This window comes from Rhinatrema bivittatum, chromosome 4, assembly GCF_901001135.1.
Source record: "Rhinatrema bivittatum chromosome 4, aRhiBiv1.1, whole genome shotgun sequence".
NCBI classification, from domain to species: Eukaryota; Metazoa; Chordata; class Amphibia; order Gymnophiona; family Rhinatrematidae; genus Rhinatrema; species Rhinatrema bivittatum.
Window position 1 is genome coordinate 399,103,421 of NC_042618.1, and position 12,214 is coordinate 399,115,634.

At 41.1% G+C, this 12,214-nt stretch overlaps 1 long non-coding RNA gene across 1 annotated transcript in view; it reads left to right on the forward strand.

Moving 5' to 3' along the window:
- The first annotated feature begins 5,568 nt into the window (after positions 1-5,568).
- LOC115089545 overlaps positions 5,569-12,214 on the forward strand; it is a 32,498-nt gene continuing 25,852 nt past the window's right edge. Inside the window, exons 1-2 of the long non-coding RNA XR_003856155.1 lie at positions 5,569-5,841; positions 9,301-9,419. This is a non-coding gene — a long non-coding RNA (uncharacterized LOC115089545). The remainder of the gene's footprint in view (positions 5,842-9,300; positions 9,420-12,214) is intronic.

Sequence of the window (12,214 nt, forward strand, 5' to 3'; positions counted from 1 at the left end):
TTAAAATATACTGACTTCCTCGTATAAATCAGGGTTTTATGTGACCAAGTTATATATACATTTTTTGCGCATAAAGGGGTGGATTTTCCAAGGGGTACGCGTGGCGTATATTACGCGCGTAACATCGAAAACCCGCTCCTGCGCGTGCCTAGCTATTTTGCACAGGCTCGGCGATGAGCGCAAGCCCCAGGACGTGCATATGTCCCGGGGCTTGAAAAAGGGGGCGGGGCATGGGAAGGGTATGGGCGGGCGGTCCGGGGTGGGAAGGGGACAGGGCCAGAGCCTCCAAGCACAGCGACCATTTGCCTGGGATCGCGGGCTGGCCATTTGCCAGCGCGCACAATCTACGCCTGCTCGGAGGCAGGCGCAACTTAAAAGTTAAAGGTAAGGGGGGGTTAGGTAGAGGAAGGGAGAGGAAGGGAGAGGAACGGAGGAAGGCTGTGCTTCTCGGCACGCGCAAGTTGCACAATTGTGCACCCCCTTGCGTGTGCTGACCCTGGATTTTATAACATGTGCGCGGCTGCGCGAGCATGTTATAAAATCGGGCGTAGATTTGTGCGTGCTGGGTTGCGCGCACAAATCTACGCCCGCGCATAATTCTTAAAATCCAGCCCAAAATATACATGCATCTGTTTATAAAACAGGTGGGAAAAGTACATGCTTTCAATGCATTGCAGGAATTATTGCATGAGGAAACATATGCACATTTTATAGCCTGTGTATTCCTAAAAGATGCATATAAAATACTGCATATTTCTGTAAGTTTGTATTTGAGTTAATGGAGAGTAAAGTGACTTGCAAGGGTCATAAGGAATGGAAGTAGGTTTGAACCCTGGCTTCCTTGGTTCGCAACCTGTTATTCTAATCACTATATTCATTTGAAATAAAAATGAGGACCTTATTGTCAGTCTATGCAAGTGCCAACTGGGATGGGCTTGTTGAAAAAAATGCTTGACCTTGATTGCTCCTGTTCTTTCCTTGTGCCATCCAATCCTGATGCCATTCAGTGTAGCTTCAGTGGCTGTACTGGCTTGCCTTGAGCAGGGAAAAAAACGTACCCCAAGGACTGGAATGAGATAAGAAAACAAATATTATTATTTTCAGGAGCACTATCCATTTGATTTGTTTTCAATGAAATAAAATGAAAAATGTCCTGTTTCATTTCAGATTACCCATTCATTTCAAACAAACGCATATCTTTAGCTCTCAGGGATGTAAATCTGGCCCAGGAAGGTTTGACAGGCAGGACTGCAGAAGTTATGCACTGCAATTGGCAGATGAATGGGATTAGCACTGAGACCCTGACGAAGGAAAGAAATGTCAGTGATGTCACAGTGGCAGGGACACTATGGTTATCTGGAGAGAGAGCATGCTGGAGGGAGAAATGCCACTGGGACATGGTTACACAAGGAAATATATGCCACAGATTGCACAGTGCCACAGAAGTATCAGCTGTGACACAGTCAACAGGTGCTGAGGAGGCAGATAGGTGTTGGGGATGTTGACATGAGTGGCCAGACAACCACATGACTGGAATGCCACTACCAAATGAGTGCTTTTAGTGGAAATAGTAACATACTAAATGATGGCAGATAAAGATCAAAAAGGCCTATCTAGTCTGCCCAGCAGCGATTTTATGTGCATTTACTCAAATTAGATCAAATTCTCACATGGAATCCAACCCCCCAAATTCGTCGTGTTCCCTTTAGGGTTGCAACTGCCACACTGTGCAGGTTTCCCCATGCCTTCCAGGAAGCACAGTGCAGCCATATACCTTTTATTCTTATTTTGACTTAGAAAATGATGGAAATGGGAAGTTCCAAATTAATGAAGATGTGGACTGTAGAGTGTTGGGTCTCTAATGATATACTGTATATATTGTTTCTGGGTTGGTTGAGTTTTTAATTTTCCCTTTTCTTTTTCCTGATGATACTTGGCTCTCAGGTTTTTCCTTATGAATCTCCCAATTATATTGTGGGTATTAGAGAAAGCATGATAATATTTGTATTGTTAATATATTTTATTATTTGTTATGGTTAATTTGCATTAATATGTCTTCTCTTTTTTCTTTTATCAAGAATTTCTTTATGTAATTATTAAATCTGAAAAAAAAATTATGCTATGATACTCTTAAGTACCGAACTAGAATATGTTGGCAAGCACAGATTCTTTTTCAAGGTTTGGTTAAAGTAGACTGACATTTGAGGACTGGGATTGCTGAGCCAAGTTCTATTGAATAAGCAAGTAGATGCATTGCAAAAAGAAACTAAGAAATTAGAACACACAAACATACAGTAACTTTCATTCTGGCACGCAGGTGCACTTGTGTGTGTTTTTGCCATTGGCGCACATATCTTACAAAATCCCCCCCACTTACACAGTAGACTCAGTATTTGAGCACACCCATATAAAATTGTGCGCACATGTACACACATCCTGCCAATTTTATAACATGTGTGCATATATGCACATGTTATAAAATGGACGCATCCATGTGCGCACAGTTTTATATGGGTGTGCGCCAATACTGAGTCTACTGTGTAGTGTGTAAGTGGGGGGATTTTGTAAGATACGCATGCCGACAGCAATATCTATTTCCCCAGTCCATTCCCAGTTTGCTCCATTAAACGATAATACTTCCTTACCCTCCCAGCTAACTATCCTTTCTTTTATCCTACCTGCCCCGACCCTTGAAACCCTGTTGAGTAGCCTAGATGTTTTTGTTTTTCTACTTACTTCTCCTCCATAGCATAAGTAAAGTTACGCGGTAGAGGAACCCGGCACACGCTTGTGCACGTAAGTACTTGCGTGTACATTTTTACTTACAGATTCGAACCGCCCATATCCCACCCAGACTCTTCCCATGTCCCACCCATTTTTTGTTTTTTTGCATTTGGGTGCTTACTGGGAGATACGCACATATGCGGCCACTTTTTAAAATCCGCATGGCGCGTGCTGGCCAGAGACACGCACGTATCTCCTGGCTTTGGCGCACGTAGGCCTTTAAAAATCTACCAGTTACTGAAGTAGTCAAACCATTCTTTCAATAATGAATGCTCTTTTACTTTTAATAATGATTTCCTACTTTTTGATGAATGAAATGTACAATGTTCCTCAGAATTAAGTGAAAGCATATGTACAATATGTATCTAGATGCGTTAAGTCTTTCATTTGTCCTATGTAGGAAAGGGTTTTTCCCATTTTGGGTTTGATTCACTAAGGCTTTTTTTCTCATTCTGGGTCTATGGGATCTATATACTAAATTATATTAGGATTAACGTAGGCCTTAATGCCCGTTAAGTGCCTGTGATAGTTAATGTGCAGCTTTACAGACATCTGTGAAACTGAACATTAGTCTGTGTTAGCATTAACAAGGCCTAATGCAAAAAAAAAAAAATTAGATGAGCTAATTAGATACAAAAACATGCTGATCAGTTCATTTAAAATTATTACAGGAATGTGCAATTTGCATTAATTAATGCATTTATGTAAATACCGCCATTAATGAAAAAAATTAACTATACCTCCCAGAAGTGTAGTTAAACTTTTGTGTTACCTGTGGAATTAACTCAGACACAAAAGTCTGCTTTTAATGCACAAACTTTACTCTTTTAAGTACATCATGCGATAGCAGTGCTGCTAATGCAAAGTGTTAATATCAATGCAAAAGCAGTCCATTTTAATCCAATTTAGTATATGGACGCCTATAGAAAAAGACAGTTTGGTGAATCAGGTCCTTTGTGTCTATGGGAAAACAGCTTAGTATTTCTGGCCCTTAGAGTGAGTGATATTTTGAACTTGCTACTCTGTACTGACCATGTATCTACTTTAAATAAGTTCAAAGGTCCTGTTTCTCAGTAAACTAGTCACACACATACTCCTAAAACTGATTTACAAATCATGAACCATGACTGAGACATTACAAATTATGAATCACAATGAGAGATTGCAAAAACTCAGACGTGTCAGAGATCACAAGCTGGGAGACTCATTAATCACACATTTTCAAGAAGGCATATCTTTTAAACTGAAACTGACCTGTATCAAACGTTTCTGGATAAAATCAAGACCACACAACATGCATACAGGCGGGTAGTTGGCTTCTGGGTCCCCCCCGTCTGCAAACGCTGTCACACGCATGTATTTAGAATAAAAGATGTTCTTATAGAAGTTAATTTTCAAAACTTCCCACAGAAGTAAAACGGTGTTTACCAATTGTAACCCTCTCAGTGTAGATAAAAGGGGCAAAGTTAGATCAGGGAGGATAAGTACGGGCAAGGATTTATTTCATTTTGAAGTCCTCGTGGATCTTTCACTTGCATACTTTGCACTTGCTCCAAAGCAGATAGAAATATAGAAATTTTGAAACATTGAAACATTATGGCAGAAAAATACCATTCTGCCTATCTAGTCTGCCCATCCACACCAACTAATTCATCTACAATCCCACATTCCACCAGTGGCTCGAGTTTTTAAATTTGAAAATTATCTTGCAGACCAAATTGCACCCTCTATATTGGATAGTCATGGCCACAGCATATGTCGTTAACTAAAACAAAATGACATATACAGAATAAAAAGTTTACACAAAAATAATGGCAAGATCATTTTTCCTAAACTTCTCCAGGGTAGACCAGTCCCCATCTGGGCAAAGCTGACAAATATCAACACCTTATCTCACAAAAAAAAACATCATATTGCATTGTAAGAGATTAGTTGTACAAGCTAACCATTTCCAATGTTCTCTTGTAAGCAAGTGTATTTGGAATTAGGAATTAGGAAAAAAGGATACAGAGAGTTAGGTTGCCCCAAGATAAAATGGATCACTGCAAGAGCCACACACACATAGTGTACATAACTGCTTGCTTTCTATAATTAACTGTTTTGCTTAATAAACTGGCAAGTGCAGGCTGAGACATTGCATTAGGATTCATACAGCATATTATAGGTAGTGTTAACCATAGAAACTGCATTTGAGATACTATGGAGACATTTTCTCCTGACAGAAAAGACAAGCCTGTAACCATTTCAGACCTTAGGGCTGACACTTAGGCATCAGAACCAGACAGTCTTGTGATAGCTAAGAAATAATAGTCTTGCAGAAGTCCATCTGTTTCTTCAGATAAGAAAAATCAGACATCTCTGGCCATAAGCCCTGAACTGGACATCTGCCAAGAATGACTGAGGGTCCAGAAATGAGGAACTACCTCAAAGACCAAAATAGACCTAAAAAGAGAGGTTCTGTAGCTTGCTTAGAATAAACTGTCTCATAATTTTTCAGGGGAAATACAGAGACTGTTCTGAAATCTTACTTTAAATGCTTTTCTGTTAAGTATTTAATCAAAGAAAATATTTCCCTTTCATTAAAGAGACATACTGCTATTCAGAAAGAGGAGGTAATTACAATAAGTGCAGTCAGCTCAAGAATGAGGAAGTATGTTTCTATTTCAATAAGAGATGAAACAAGGATGTATACATGACATGTAATATGTAACTCATGGGCCTCTCCCTCCCCCGTACTTCCTAATTGCAGTGGTGACTGGGCAGCGGAGAGCAAAGAAACTAACATTGCACCTTAATGAGGCCAGATTCGATCTGGGAAGCATAAAAAGAAGAGCCCAACGACAGACAGATGGCACAGAGTGGACTACCGACCCAGATTTCAGTCCACGATGACCACTATGACCCCAGTGCTGAAGTCCCCAGACCCAGGATAGACAGATCTGACACCCAAACCTGAGAAGAACCATCAGAGTTGCCCTGCTTGTCCAAAGGGGACTGGAACAGGAGACTGGAACTCACCAAACTTCATTGGATTGCCTGTCCAAGCAAGCCGAGCAGGTTACTGAAGGCATATCTTTGCTATTGCTAATTAACTTTATTTCATATTTCTCTCTGGATCATTCTTATAAAAGGTCCAATATAATCACTGTGTTTCTTATCAGTAAATTGTGTTGCTGCCTACGTTGCGTGTTTATAGCCATTGCCTTTTATGATCTCTCTCTCTCTCTCTCTCTCTCTCTCTTCTCTCTCTCTATATATTTCTTTGCTACTTGCTAGTATCTCTTTATGTGTGTCTTTTTTCTAATGGGTCACACACGGCAAACACCCCATCCCATAGTCTCACTACAGCATGACATTCCAGGCCTATCCCACCATTGCTATCCTGTAATATAATCTTTCTGTTGTTATGAGGAGCCCAGGCCTCAAAACTGAGTTCCCTCTATTAATAATCCTGCAAAAAAATCCTATTACCAAATCTCCTTTTGATTCTTGTCACCATGTCTCTTCAGTGAGGCCCTCATACCCTTTTATAAAAGAGCATATGTTGATCACATCACCAGTATAGGTCATTCTCTTTTGGAGTAGGCCCATCCTGGCACACTCCCATAGAACTCGTCTTGTAGGAATCCCTGTCCAATATAACATTTCATGTTTATTTTTCTGTGTGCCCTAAATGTGGCAACTTTCATCTTTTTATACTGAGAATATTGCCATTCTTAAGCCTCCCAGGTCAACCCGCAGTTTGGAATATTGCTGCACTTATGGGTGCAATGAGCAGGAAGAGTAGCCAGTACCATATGTAAGATATCAGGGAGGAGGCTACCAGAGACTTAAACAGAGGAAGTTATTGGACTCTCCCCCACCCTTTGCCTGGATTCACTCCCTAGCCTGAGGTGGGAAGGATCCATCACTGGGACTGGGGCTAGGTTGCAGGTCTGACTAGCAGCTGTTTCCAGCCACTGCCCCTCCTCAGAAAGCAGCATGAAGGGAGAAATAGAGGGCCCTTCAAAATCCAGGAAAGGAAGGGTGCTAGCAGGATGGTCATATTGTGGCCTTCCACTGTCATAATTCTGTCAGGCCAGGTTCTTGAAGGCAAATTTTGAGTCCAGTTTTATAGCTTTGTCATTTCTAGTAACATATTTAATAAATGAATATGTATGTTTGGAGATAACTATTATTCAGCAAAGATCCTTCACTTGTAAGTAGAGTATTTTAAATAAGAACTACAAAAATGAATAGTGCAATTTTGAATACAATGACACATTATCTACCAACAAATAACCTTTACCCCTGCCAACCATGCAAATCATTCTACAGTGAAATAGCATGTAAAGTATTTGGATGGCACTGCACAATATTTTCATTTAGAAATAAACCTATCCATTAGCTTGCACTTTAATTATTACATCGGGGTTGATTTTCAAAAGGTTTAACAGGCTAACTTTATGACTTACCAATAAATATCCAAAAATACACCGAAGTAGCGAACTGCTATTAATCAAAAACAATCAAGAGCCAAGCTCTGTCGCTAAACAATTGAATAAACTTTTCAATGGGTAATGTATGTTTTGCAAGTGATTTTAAATAAAGTAAATACCTACACTATCAAATGGAAAAGTTTTGTTTGTTGATGTGATTTATAAAAAAATATTTAATGGAGTCAGAGAAAGGTTTCATACTGAGTGTAGGTGCCCTGCACCTCTGTAAGGTGAACATATAATCATAACCTTCCTCCTCCTCCTCGATTGATTTTTATAACAATATTTTTTTTAAAAAAGATGTTTTATATATATGCTTGTGTTATCCCTGAAAACACCTACAGGATTCTTCCGTGGCAATGTAATTTTTAAATGCAATGCTGCAAACTATTTTCTCAGTGCTACTCAACGAGAATGTTAATAAAGGGTAATAAAAACAGACTTCCCCCGTTTGTGGTTTGGTGTGTCCATCTTCTTCTGTGTTATCCCAACATGTTTCAGACAGAAATGCCTTTCCTCAGGGGGTTCGATGTTTTCCCAAGACCAACTTCACGGAGTCTGCAACCCTCTTCTCAACGGTTTTCTCCTGAGCTCAATGTGTTGTGCCCCAAAGCGATCTTCCTCTCTGGAACGCCCGGAAGAGGAAGATCGCTTTGGGGCACAACACATTGAGCTCAGGAGAAACCGTTGAGAAGAGGGTTGCAGACTCCGTGAAGTTGGTCTTGGGAAACATCGAACCCCCTGAGGAAAGGCATTTCTGTCTGAAACATGTTGGGATAACACAGAAGAAGATGGACACACCAACCACAAACGGGGAAGTCTGTTTTTATACCCTTTATTAACATTCTCGTTGAGTAGCACTGAGAAAATAGTTTGCAGCATTGCATTTAAAAATTACATTGCCACGGAAGAATCCTGTAGGTGTTTTCAGGGATAACACAAGCATATATATAAAAACATCTTTTTTAAAAAAAATTATTGTTAAAAATCAATCGAGGAGGAGGAGGAAGGTTGATGATTATATGTTCACCTTACAGAGGTGCAGGGCACCTACACTCAGTATGAAACCTTTCTCTGACTCCATTAAATATTTTTTATAAATCACATCAACAAACAAAACTTTTCCATTTGATAGTGTAGGTATTTACTTTATTTAAAATCACTTGCAAAACATACATTACCCATTGAAAAGTTTATTCAATTGTTTAGCGACAGAGCTTGGCTCTTGATTGTTTTTAACTTTATGACTTAGCCAGTTAAATCTCAGTTGTTAAAAATGGCCCCCTCCAAGAGGTCAAATTTACAGGGTCATTCATCAAAATGTGTTAGGGCATTATCTCAAACATTAGGGCCCTAATGCAGTCACTCGCACACACACACACATATCCCCCCCCTCAGACAACACGATCAGCCTCTGTCTCTCACACACACACACACACACCAGTCACCTCCCTGACCAGTCTTTGTCTCTCACACACACACAGTCATCTTCCTGACCAGTCTCTCACATACATAGTCACTTCCCTGACCAGCCTGTCTCTCACACACACACTAATCATCTTTCTGACCAGTCTCTCACATACATAGTCACTTCCCTGACCAGTCTGTCTCTCACACATAAATGCTTTCGCTCCCATTCTACCACACACACACAAACTCTCAACCATACACCCAGGCACCCATTCTACCACACACACAAGCTCTCACCCACGCACCCAGGCACCCATTCTACTACACACACAAGCTCTCACGCACCCAGACACCCATTCTACCACATACACAAGCGCTGACCCATGCACCCATTTTACCACACACACAAGTTCTCACCCACACACCCAGGTACCCATTCTACCACACACAAGTTCTCACTCATGCACCCAGGCACCCATTCACACCCACGCAAACACCCACACCCAGGCTCCCATTCTCACATGCATGCACCAGCCTCACCACCAAACCTCTTCTTCCTTCACTGCATGGATGAGCTCCAGTTCTAACGTGGCTTTACTCCAACAAGTCTTCTTTTTCACCGCCATAGGGATGAGCTACTGTGGTGACCTTGCTTCATTGGGATCAGGCTTCTTTGCTGCCATGGAGATGGGCTCCCGTGATGGCCTTGCTCCAGTGGTGTCAGGTTTCCTCTTCAATGCCACGGGGGTGAGTTCCTGTGGCAGTCTTGCTTCAATTTATTTATTTATTTATTTATTTTTAATTTTTATATACCGATGTTCCTGTATAGAATACATATCGCACCGGTTTACAGAGAACTGAACTGTCGCCCCAGGGGCAGATACATTGGAACAAGGTTGATACGAACTTCGGTTGATACGAACTTACAGTGAACAAGAGGGATGCAATTAAAACATGATAGCTAACATGATTGGTACAATTAAAACATATTTACAATGACATATTTACAGTGGTATAAGTGGAAGAACGGCTGTGAAGCACCTTTCATCGGACCTTAACCCTCCGGGAATGCCTGGCTGAATAGCCATGTTTTTAGTTTCTTTTTGAAAACCAGAGGGCAGGGTTCTTGGCGGAGGTCCGGTGGGAGCGAGTTCCAAAGGGGAGGACTCGCTGTGGAGAGGGCGCGTTTCCTTAGTGAGGTTTTGGCCAGCTGGGTGTGCAGCATGTCCTTGTACGCTCTTCTGATGGGTCTATTAGAAGTGTGTGGCTGCAGTTGGAAGGTTAGGTTGAAGGGGGAGATGTTGTGTAGAGCCTTGTGGATCATCATGAGGGCTTTAAAGAGTATCCTGAATTTAATTGGCAGCCAGTGAAGGTTCTGAAGGATAGGGGTGATGTGTTCCCTTTTGTTGGTGTTTGTGAGGATCCTAGCAGTCGCATTCTGGACCATCTGAAGTGGTTTGATTGTGTTAGCGGGTAGGTCCAGAAGGAGTGAGTTGCAGTAATCCAATTTCGGAAGGATGATAGATTGTAGTACCAATGGGGGTTGGGTTTCCTCTTCACCACCACAAGGAATAGCTCCCATGGCTACCTTGCTTCAGCGAGGTCGGGCTTCTTCGCCACCCTGGCCTGAACACTGCCACTCCTCCCAGCTCCCCTCAAACCACCCTACCCCCGGGCTATGGGAAATCCCTTCTTCCAGCCCCACTGGCCAAAGGCTTCCTCCTTTCTTCCTACTCCCACTGGCAGGAAGAAGGGAGGAGGCTTCCAATTGGCCTGCGCAGGGGCAGGAAGAAGGAAGGAGGTTTCCTATTGGGCACTAGGGGCAGGAAAAAGGAAGCACAACCGTGGCAGTTGGACACTGGGAGCTGTAACACACCTGCCAGTGCTTGGCGACACCCCGGTTGAGAATCACTGCCCTAGACCAGCACAAAAACCTTACTTCGAGTTACTAGTTCACCCTCCTATAGTGGTATAAATAGTTTACTTATATGCAACTCTTTTACAGAGTTTCTCTCTCTCTTTCTCTCCAGGAGCAGCTCAAAAAGGAAAAATACCACAGATGTGATTAATTTAACACAGATTGTGGTAAAATACCTATGCAAAGCAGTAAAATAGTATGTGCTGCAATAACTCAAAAATTACCCTAATCATGCCCACTTTTTTTTATCGCAGACTTTATTCATGCAAAATTTATAGCAAAATGATAAATCTAGGCCTTAGTTGGCAAAATGCATAAAATTCATACATTTAGCTAGTAAAAAATGGGCAGAGCCAGAGATGTTTCTGTGGCATTCTAATGACTTAAGTGGTTTAGCACTGATACGTGGCATTAACTGGCTAAATGTAAGCAATTACAGTCATACAAATAGCAGTCCTAAATCTAATTGGCTATATTTTATGTGGCTAAATTTAGGAGAATTTTTAGTCAAAAATCTACCCTGTTAGGGTTTGATGAAAAATTTCCTAAAGATAACCAGTTAAAATTATCTGGTTCACTTTGCTTTCCAGTGGCTCTTTGAAAACTAACTCCATTGTTATTAAATGCTGAATTTGAAAGTTTAACAATAATAATTAAGGTAAGTATTGCTGAGCACTTGAATCTATTCTGCAGCATTGGGATTTATTTGCACAGGTCTCATGATGCAATTGTTTGAAACACCAGTGTCGGGACCCATCAGTATCTGAAGTCACACTGAAGCTAAGTAGCTGTTTTCGATATGCCCATATCTAAGACATTTCCACATCTGAATCTGCACTGAAGCAAGTAGCTAATTTTTATAAGTTCATATCTGGATGTTTACACTGTTTGGCATCACTTACTTAAAAAACTTGCAAATAACTTTCATTGAACACTGTTTGTTAGAATTTTTTTAAAAATTGAAATTTATTTTTTTTTTGTTATAAGAGTGGAAAATGATGATCCTGGTGTGGTTTCCTTAGGTATCAAGTCTTGCAAAAGTTCCATGGTTATGATACCTTATTATTTTGTAGAGAACGTAAAGGATCTTTACCAGAAGGAACAATCCATGTTGTATGGAGGAGTAGGGTTAGCTTCAGAATGGGATTAACTCCCCCATATGGGGGTAGTAAATGGAGAGTTCCTAGCCCATATAAGTCCATGCCACCATGTTACTTTATGGAATCTTTAGTTGTCCCTATTAGGGACAGCATGGTCTTTTGCTGTTCTCTGTTTACTTTTCAATTAAAGGATTCTGGGGTCTCAGGGATTGAGACTTGGCCAAAGACAGGAAGCAGAGTACCTATATCTACTGTCTACCATGGGTTTGGCAACCCTGTTTTGAATGAGGAGGAAGTTTTATCCACCCTTCCTGTCTCTTACTTTGGTTTCTTTTTTCTGAGTACAATTTTTCCTTTGTATGTTGATGGAGTAGCCTAGGCCCTAGGAAGTCAGATCCATGTAACATCAGAGGAGCTGGTGCCTTTCATAGAGCAGGAAGGAACTAAGGGATCATCTGTGTCCTCAAGGAGGAATTAATCTACATTCATTCCCAGGCAGGAGGAGTATGGATGGAGTGAAGAAT